This window comes from Sinocyclocheilus anshuiensis, unplaced genomic scaffold, assembly GCF_001515605.1.
Source record: "Sinocyclocheilus anshuiensis isolate Anshui unplaced genomic scaffold, SAMN03320099.WGS_v1.1 scaffold1089, whole genome shotgun sequence".
In the NCBI taxonomy this organism is placed as follows: Eukaryota; Metazoa; Chordata; class Actinopteri; order Cypriniformes; family Cyprinidae; genus Sinocyclocheilus; species Sinocyclocheilus anshuiensis.
This window is the reverse complement of record NW_015555709.1, coordinates 1946090-1955743: the sequence shown is the minus strand read 5'-3', so window position 1 is coordinate 1955743 and position 9654 is coordinate 1946090. Positions and strand designations below refer to the sequence as shown.

General features: G+C 34.8%; 1 long non-coding RNA gene across 3 annotated transcripts in view; it reads right to left on the bottom strand.

Moving 5' to 3' along the window:
- Positions 1 to 8688, bottom strand: part of LOC107671904 (uncharacterized) — a 48114-nt gene extending 39426 nt beyond the window's left edge. For all 3 annotated transcript variants that reach the window (XR_001632274.1, XR_001632272.1, XR_001632273.1), the window contains exon 1: positions 8610 to 8688. This is a non-coding gene — a long non-coding RNA (uncharacterized LOC107671904). The remainder of the gene's footprint in view (positions 1 to 8609) is intronic.
- Positions 8689 to 9654: the final 966 nt, after the last annotated feature.

Sequence of the window (9654 nt, the reverse complement as noted above, 5' to 3'; positions counted from 1 at the left end):
GTCATATTTTGATTTGAAACCCCATAACATTTTCCTGAGATGTTGATTTATGACAAACAATTAAAAAATTAGTCAGATTTAAATGATAATTACAAAATATTATCATATTTCCATAAGAGTGTCACTAAATTAATTTCAGACATTTCTGAAGACCAAGGAGAGGCAGTGGGCATGGTGAAACATCCAAACATTTAGTATCTCTGAAATGCCCTGAATGTGCTCTGTACAGGACATCCATGTATATAAAACTGTGGCATGTATAGTCTCAGAGAAATTCACAAAAATATAATGTCCTCATATGAGGCCGCAGGGTATCTTTTAAGAGATAAAGAGATTGTATTCACAAGACTTGGATTAAACCGCCTGGTTCATATGAATTTGTTTTACGATGCTTTAGTGAACTTTTTGGAAGTTTTGGTTACCTTGACTTTCAAAAAATCTTAAATTGTGCTTTGAGGATTAACTAAAGCCTTATGGGTTTGAAATACAGTAACATTATATTAGATGTCAGTGTTTTGGAGGGTTTCGCATGTGGAAATGCAGGAGTTAACTAACTATTTACCAGCTAAATCTTAACCGCTTTACAATTCAAAACAAGTATGAAGTATAGTAGTATTCCATTCCAAACACATACATTTGAAGCCTTAACTCATGTGAGTCAGTTAAGAGAGAATCAGACATTCCACTTGTTCACTTCAGTTCAATACTGAACGAATAGTAAGGCATTGGCCATAATTAAAGACTGTAAAATGCAGGAAATTCAGGAATGCAGAATAGTTATATAATTACCACATTATATTTCCTTATAAAATGCTCTATTATTCAGAGCATACTACGGTCACAGAAAGCCATCATTCAAGAATTGTTTTTGTTAGTGCTCTCAGAGACCTGCCTGCTAACAGCGAGTATAGCTTAAAGACTGACACTTCCTGCAGGCAGTGTTTGGTAATAGGGTGGGTTGTCAATCACAAGCGCTTTCGCGACGATGACAGCAAGTCTATATATTCTCAATGTTTGGGTGAGAGCGAGGTTATGGAAAACTTTACAGATTTATAGATTTATGACTCAGAACGCATTAATTTTTCAGAGAGCAAGGATGTATTGAAGGCGTACTAGGGATGGGTGTTCTTTCAATCATTTTCATGCATTATCAATTCATGGAGTAAATGATTTGTTTAAGCATTCAGAGACTTTGTTAAAGTCCTTTTGAAAGACTTGAAAGACATTATTATCTTACTGGAGCATTTTTTAAATATATATTAAATATTTGTAAATAGTGAAGCTCAAAATAAATTATATAAATTATACATTTATATAGTTATATATATATATATATATATATAAATGTATAATTATAAAAAATAAATAATAACAACAATAATAAATATAAAATAATAATATAACATTTCAGGGGCAAGAACATTTTCAATTTTAAAGCAACCTAAATTATGCTTTATTTCTTTTTCATTTTATTCATTGTATTTTATTTTATTTACTTGTTTTTTGGAACTGTAAAGTGATTTACTTGCTGATTTACTTGCTGAATTTACTTGCTGATTACTATTCAAATTGTTATATGTTCATACGTGTTTGTGGATTTATATATATATTTTTTTTTACAAAAATGTATTTACAGTAATGGACTATGAAACATATTTTAGCAAATATTGTTGCCATTTTTTATATATTTTGAAATCTATTTATAAATATGTATAAATACAGAGTTCTGGCATGAAACTCTAGATGGCGCAGTCCGATAGGTCTAACTCAATCTGACCTAATGACATCATTATCACATGGCACAGCTGATTGGTTCTCTTCTGTATCAGTAGCCAATGAGCTCGCTGCTCAACATTCCAATATATGACTAGTGCTAGCTGTAGCAGTTGCAGCTTGCTTCATAAACCCTTCACCTTCCCCAGCTCCACCTGTATAGATCTGCTACGAGGTGATTCACGTATGCTATATGGAGGTTATTTCATGTATGTTATATTTGCAGCAGCATTTCTTACATGCTCACAGCAGCATGTTGTGGATGTATTGGCGGTAGCAAGTCTCTGTACTTGCTCTGCCGCAGCAGCAGCAGCAGCGTAGCAGATCTATTCCTCCAAGACCAAATACATTAACATTGACATGTACACTATCATGCCAATCCCTCCGAGAGTTGTCATGACAGAAATATGTATACACACGCACACACATAAGTAGTTTTTGTTGTATGTCTTTTTTTAATCTCTAGTTAGTTGATAATAGTTGTGTGGTGAAGGATAATGTGTGAAGAGTCAACATGCATGACATGGCAATGCTTTTACAGACCTTTGTTGTTAACCTTTTTGAAGTTACAATCTTTAGCTTGAGAGGTGTAAAATGTAAAACTTGATATCACACATTTTCTATTAGCCAAATGAATACATGAACAACTAAAGAAAAGTAGCGCATTATTATTATTACATCAGATGCCTAACACAAGATTGTGGCTCATACCCAGTGGGCTTGATCAAGGTGGTGAAGTGTTATTCTAAGATACAAGGTGGGTGCCAGAGACTAAAATAAAAGAGACTGGCATGAAAGATGAAATTAATGGAGGTTTCTGTACCTGTCATTGCAGGAGTGAGACGTGCGGGTAAGAGGGACACCGATGAGGGTGGACTTCCTTTGAGAAATACTTCATTAAGCATCCTCTGACACACTCACATCCTCTAAAGCAGTGGTTCCCAATCCTGGTCCTGGAGAACCCCCAACACTGCATGTTTTTGGTGTCTCTCTTATCTGACACACACGTTTGAGGTCTTGGGAGTCTTCACTAATGAGCTGATGAGTTGAATCATGTGTGTTTGAATAGGGAGACATCTAAGATGTGCATTGTTGGGGGTTCTCCAGGACCAGGATTGGGAACCACTGCTCTAAAGCATTTCAAACACAGGGCTCTAAGTTCCTCAGCTCTCAAGACCAACTAAAACTCCCCAAACCCGCCAGACCCGTCATTAGAGCACCATACTAGCAGAGCGTCAAACTTACGACCATCAGAAAGAAAAGTTTGCAGTTAATCCTTCCGACACATGTGAAAGGTGTAGAGAGATCACAAGCAGTGGTGTGAAAAACCCACCTCTTTTTTTTGCGGAGGCTATGTCATGTTCACATCTAACAACTTCACATAATAATCACATAATCACAAAGGAAATGACAAGTGAATAGGTGCGTGATCATGATGAGGTAACCATAGAAACACAGGTACATTGTCCCTTCATTGCTAGCTGCTTTATTTAAAGATACTTTATGAAATAAGCTGTCCTGACATGAAGAGCAAAATGTTGATCTTGGTCCTCAGAAAGCTAAACTAAATATTACATGAGCCATGGTGTTTCTTATTTATTTTATACAAGGTCTGAATGTTTTTAAAGCATTGTTTTAATGTTTTACAATTTTTAAAAATGCTATACATTTGATATAAACATAGGCCTATTGGTTTTCACTATATTTTAATGCGTTTGTAATAAATTTTCCTTAAAAAACACTGTGGTCTCAGGCATTTACCTGAAGATATTCTAAAATGTTCTCCCTTTGTGTATATTTAAATTGGTTTCAACAACTTTCCCACTAGGAAAGGTGGTTTAATAACAGACTCCAAAGTCAGTGTAAAAAGTAGAGGTGGGCCTGCGTGACTGATCTTATTACCAAACTACAGATAATGCTCTTATTAAGCAGTGCGTATAGTTACAATTTAGCCTGTGAAAGCCTGACACATGCTCTGGCATTCTAAACTCCAGAGACGCCCTCAACTGGATGCAGTAATTGTGCTTTTCATTCTTAATGATCTGCAAACCTTATAGTGCAGAGGCTTTTTTTCCCCCTTTCCCCCTTCAGAAAGTTTGACCAAAACTGCCCAAGTTAACTGCCTGAGGATATGTGTAATTGGGAAGTTCAAACTACAAATCTAAAGTCTCTCTGCAAAATGGTTTTGAATTTCTCAGACATGCAGCACAGCCTCCTAGATTCTAGATTAGCCACAGCTGTATTAGAATATTTACAAAATTATTAAATATGTAGAAGGTTTTTTATATAATAGCAGAAACTTTTTAAAAAATTAAACACCGTCACTATGCAATTATGTTGTGAATGATGCTTGATTATGTGACGTTGCATAAGTGAGATGCTTTTTTTATTATTTCATTTTATTTATGGTAAGTGGGGTTTATATATCTGATATTCTACATGACCTTGAATGCGGTTTATTCACTATTAAGTGGGTTTGTACTAGCATTGGTAGGTACTGTACCTTTAGCATTCAGTCCGTAACCACAGAATTCTGTAACTGGTCTTCCTTTTTGAACTGTGAAATATCCTCATCATCCAAATTTCACAAAGTTTTGAACTGTATCTCTGTTCCTTTAATGAGGAACAAGTTGTCAGTGAGAGCCAGGAGCTGTTCATTTCACAGATGTCAAACCTCTTCCTTCATCAGCATGATATGCCCAAACTCAAAGCTATTCACATAAAACCACTTTAAAATGAGAATAGTGAAACAGCTCAAACCATTCCCTTCAACAACTATTAACAACTGTAGGGTCATAGTCGATCAAAACAGGCCTACAGAAAGATTTGGTAGGTCTAGAATTTAACCCTAACAGAAGCTATATGTTCAGAATGGAATACTAGCTTAGTATTAGCAGTATAATGCCTCTTATTCTTTAAAAATATCTACTGTGATCGCAGGCATTATTCGATGACCAGCATTTCAAAAAAAGCCAATGCAATATTGTTGTCTTCCAATCTCCTCCGAGTGGCACCATATTCTTGAAAACAGTAAGGGCTATTTTGCATTTTCAATTCAAATTTGTATTTAAAAATCCAGTCAAATCATGAATCACTTTAACTACTTTAAATAGGTTGAGTTGAGCGCTCTGCTATAAAATGGGCATGTTGTGCACAGTATGCATACTACATGCGAGTCTTTGCACCTATTCCTGCATCACTGTTCATTTGCATAAAGAGACTTTGCTCATTTTTTGCTGTTTTTTTTTTTTGCCTCAAATCACCAACTCTAAAAATTAAATAAATAAATAATATTACTGTAGGTGTATCACAATTATTCAAAGCTGACAAGATGGGGTTTTAAAGGGAAAGCTCACACAAAAATGAGAATTCTGTCATTAATTACTCATCCTCATGTCATTCCAAACAAGACCTTTGGTTATCTTCAGAAAACAAATTAAGATATTTTTGATGAAATCCGAGAGCTTTCTGACCCTGCATAGACAGCAATGTAACTACCACGTTCAAAACCCAAAAAGGCAGTAAGGACATCGTTAAATTAGTCCATGTGACATCTGTGGTTCAACTGTAATTTTATAAAGCTACGAGAATGCTTTTTGTGCACAATGAAAACAAAATTACCAACTTTATTCAGCCATTTCTTCTCTTCCGCATCAGTGTTTGAGAGTACCGCTATCTATGCGTTTTTTGTTGTTGTTTTTTTTTCAGTGCTATATGACTACAGAGAAAAAATAAAAAAATAAAAAGGTAGGAAAACTTCTATAACCAAAATGAACTGGGCTCAATCAGACTATCTGTGAGTTGGGAAACAAAGTATGATTTGTAGTTTTGGGGCAGTCCAAAGTCCACCAGACAATGCATTTTACGTCATTTCGTAGAGTTTAGCTGTCAAATAAACAAGAAAAAGAATACACATTTTTGCTTACACTACCCACACTGTAACAATACAAAGCTGGTTAAAAACGGACTTAGTCTTTAATTAACCAAACAAATGATGTGTGTAATGTTGGACACATAAGTCCCAGTCACATTAGACTTTGAGCATGCAAAATTTCTACATACTCTGCAAAAATTGTAATATGACAACAAACTCTGTGGCATCTTTTTAAAAAACATGATTTAATATCTACTCCACTTTACAGCAATGCAGCAATTTTTAAGATTCAAAGCTGACTTTCTTTGAATTCAGCTTAGACATCATGCAAAACTTCTACTGGTCAAACGTCTTCATGTGATATGAATTTGCAGGTCAAAGTTCACCAAACTTGAACTAAGAATGCAGCAAAAAAATGTTGCATGAGCTTGTGTTTCCTGTCTCCCACATTCACATGTGTATGAATGGAAGTCAATGGACTGAAAAGTGTAGTGTGGCCAGCCCTTTAATGCACTCAACTGTTACAGCTTTCCTGAACTCTGATGCTGAATGACAAAATAACCTTATATACTCAAGACATTAGAGTACATAGTGCAATACAACTTCTGGCTTTCTCGCTAGAAATCACTATAAGTGCTAATGCTCCTTAATATATATATATATATATATATATACAATATATATATGACTGTTCTCCATGCACAGATTACAAACCAGAGTGCAGATATTGATCCACCACCTGATAATGCTGGATACAGCAGTCGAGTGTGAACGAAAACTATCAACAGCACAGGAACTCAACAGTCAAAGTGTGAACACCAATGAGTCATAATAGCAAGCTACTGTGACACGGCTTCAAGAGATGCAATTTTTACAAAATGAGCTCAACATTAGATTCATGGCATTGTTACAGCCACATAAAATACAGTTAACATGAGGCAGTAGTTTGTAATCCTTTAAAACAAGCAAAGCCCTTTGTGTTTCAGGCAGCATATTGTTGATGTCTCATTCCCAGGGGCTTCCCTTAACATCTGTCTCGGTCTCCTTAGAAATAGAAACATATCCTCTATATAAAAAAGACTGACTTTTAAGACAGACACATTTTAATATCTATAAAAAGATATAAAAAATATAGTAGAAATGCATGCTCTTGAACTGAAAAAAATAAAATAAAAAACAAGGACAGTTACAAAACAAGACCTGCATTAGATCTCATACGAAGACACACCACATACCGAAGCTATCATTTGGATTTCTACAAGCTTTCTGACACCGCAGAGCTAATGACTGTCAGATTCACAAGCTAACTGTTCTTTAAAGTGGTTGTTGTTAATGAATCAATAGAACCGATTTGCGAATTGGCCTGCATCAAACTCATGCGTTATCAATCGGTCAGATTACTGAGCTAATAACACTCTCACACACTGAATCGAAAGTCATCACTTCTGGTAACGGCAAACTGATCCCAAGAGAAAAGAAGATTGCTCTTAATAATAATTGATTGGTGTCAAATAATAACTGGCTATTGACATGTTAAAATAAGACTTTTTTTGGTTCTCACAAAGTCTTTTCTATGGTACAAAATGCTGAATTATTCAATTTAAGTTTAATTTTCAAAACTAAAAAGAACAAAATGGATGGATTTGAACCAACAAAATCAAGTTACCAGATCAAATCTTTATCCAACCAAAAACAACACCACCTTGAACATTTCAGTTCTGTAACCTCAGTATGCTACGATTTAGGCTACCATATATAAAACATGGCTTTCCCCAGTTTTTTGATAGCTGCAAAAGTATTGTGTTTGATTTACAACAATCACATATTAATATCTATTTTTCTTATTTTCTCTGTAACATAACTCACATACAGTACACACTAAGATAATAAGTAAAATATGCAGTATTTATGTTAAAAACACAATGGGGTCGTTCTATAATTGCAGTGACATTTCCACCTGATTTTTTCTTGTTGAAAATTAATCTCATCAATAATATATTACACCTACGGTGCAATATTCATTATCTTCTTTCTCATTTTATACAAGGTCATACTAACTGTATAGGCGTGGGATTAAATATATATGTTTTACCACAGACTGCTAATTTGTCGATGTGTCATAGAAGCCAGTAACACTACCACAAATAAACTGTTGATGATTGTTCAAGATGGGTGAGACCATTACAAAACACGTTACTACTGATTTCATGACACATAACGGTCAAAGATATCTTCAACAACACTGCTATTTCATAATGGACATTCAAAAACAAATATATATTCAGATAAAAACATGTAGAAACTAGGGCTGCACGATAAATCGAAATGGAATCGAGATCGCGATTCTAGTAAATTCTGCTCCATCTGAAAGCACGTGACGATGATTTCCTGTTGATTACAGAATCGGCTTTTTTAACAAAATGCGCATGACAATCGCATTCGATTAATTGTGCAGCCCTAGTAGAAACTTTCAGTAGATACTCCCCTCACCACACATGATCTTTCACTTCAGGAAGTGCTTCTCATAAAAGTCATTTACATACACTATATTAAAATAATACATTTTGCAATAAATCTTTTTTTTAATACATACCTAAAAATACCTCATTAGAGAACAGTGACATTGTCGACAATTTTCAAAATCTAAATAGTTAAATTTTCCAGTTTACAGTTAAAAGCATTTTAAAACATATATTTTCTATGAGTTTGTGCATTGAATTTTTAGCCATCTAAAAGTGATTTACAGCATCTGTCACCCCATAACTTTATTATGAATCAACATCCAAGTGATCCAACAGCATTTAACATCAAATTTCAAATAACAACACTGCCAATCTAGGCAATGTTGTTAGCTATGCTCATAGGTAGATGCAAACTAAATTAATCAATTCTTCCAAACATTATGTAACAAAATGCTACTCAACTGGCCACAAGCAAGGTATAAAGAATAAGAATAACTCACCGTCATTTCTTTCCTAAATGCCACATGCAAGGATTGCTAAGGATCAGCCAGCGGCCCTGCCAGTGTGTGTCTGTCAACTGCAAACAAGACGTCCTGCTATAAAGGTGTAAACTTCCTGTTTATAGTCCGTTGTGAGATTACTTAAATCTAATCGTGCAAAAGGCTATAAAACTGTTAACAAACATTAATGTAACATTACAAGATTCACATCCGGCTACTTTTGACATCCAGTCAGTTTGAGTAGGCCTATATTTCTAATTTCCATGCTGTTGTAGATGTGAAGAAAAGGATTTCATATGATTTTATGACTTTTAAATGTGATCTAACTGCACCATAATCAGATGATGCCGTTTTTGAGATGTTCTGTCAACACTGCATGCATAATTAACAAAAAAAGCGAAATAAACATGCCGCTATCATTTATGTCAATTTCTGGCCCACAGATTTTCTTGAAATTTGAATTTGAATCTGCAACTGGTTTCTAATTCATTTTCATCTCTTATTTATAAGTAGAAAATGAGATTCATAAGGTGACTCAAAAGCCTATGGGGTGGTGTGTTGAAAAAAATATCAATAAAATATCACTTTTTGATATTAATGCTTCATTTCATTGGACTAGGTTAGCCCAAGGGGAATCTAGGTAGTTTGCCAATAACTAAATCATTGATCTCCTAAGGTTACAGTGAACTTAGAGGGGAATTGCCTTATTTGCAAGTAAGCGAATACCTATGTGATCCAAATCAAACAGACCCAGCCAGTCTGATTAGATTCAAGGGCCTTTAACAATAGGTGGAAAATGACAAATGCAAAATACTTTGACTGTAGCGCTTCCATTCTGTCATGCTGTTTTCAAGTAACTTTGATTTCGTGAAATGGAAACTAACCTTATTTAGTTTCTTACTGGATGTTTCTTCCTTTGGTTACGTCATTTAGGCCATGCAGCTTTTTAGATTATGTTAGCCTAACCAATAGCCAAATAGCTGTTTAGGCTTGTTTTTGCAAACTTGGTCTGACTACATTCTGGTATGTATCTTTTCTTATTGAA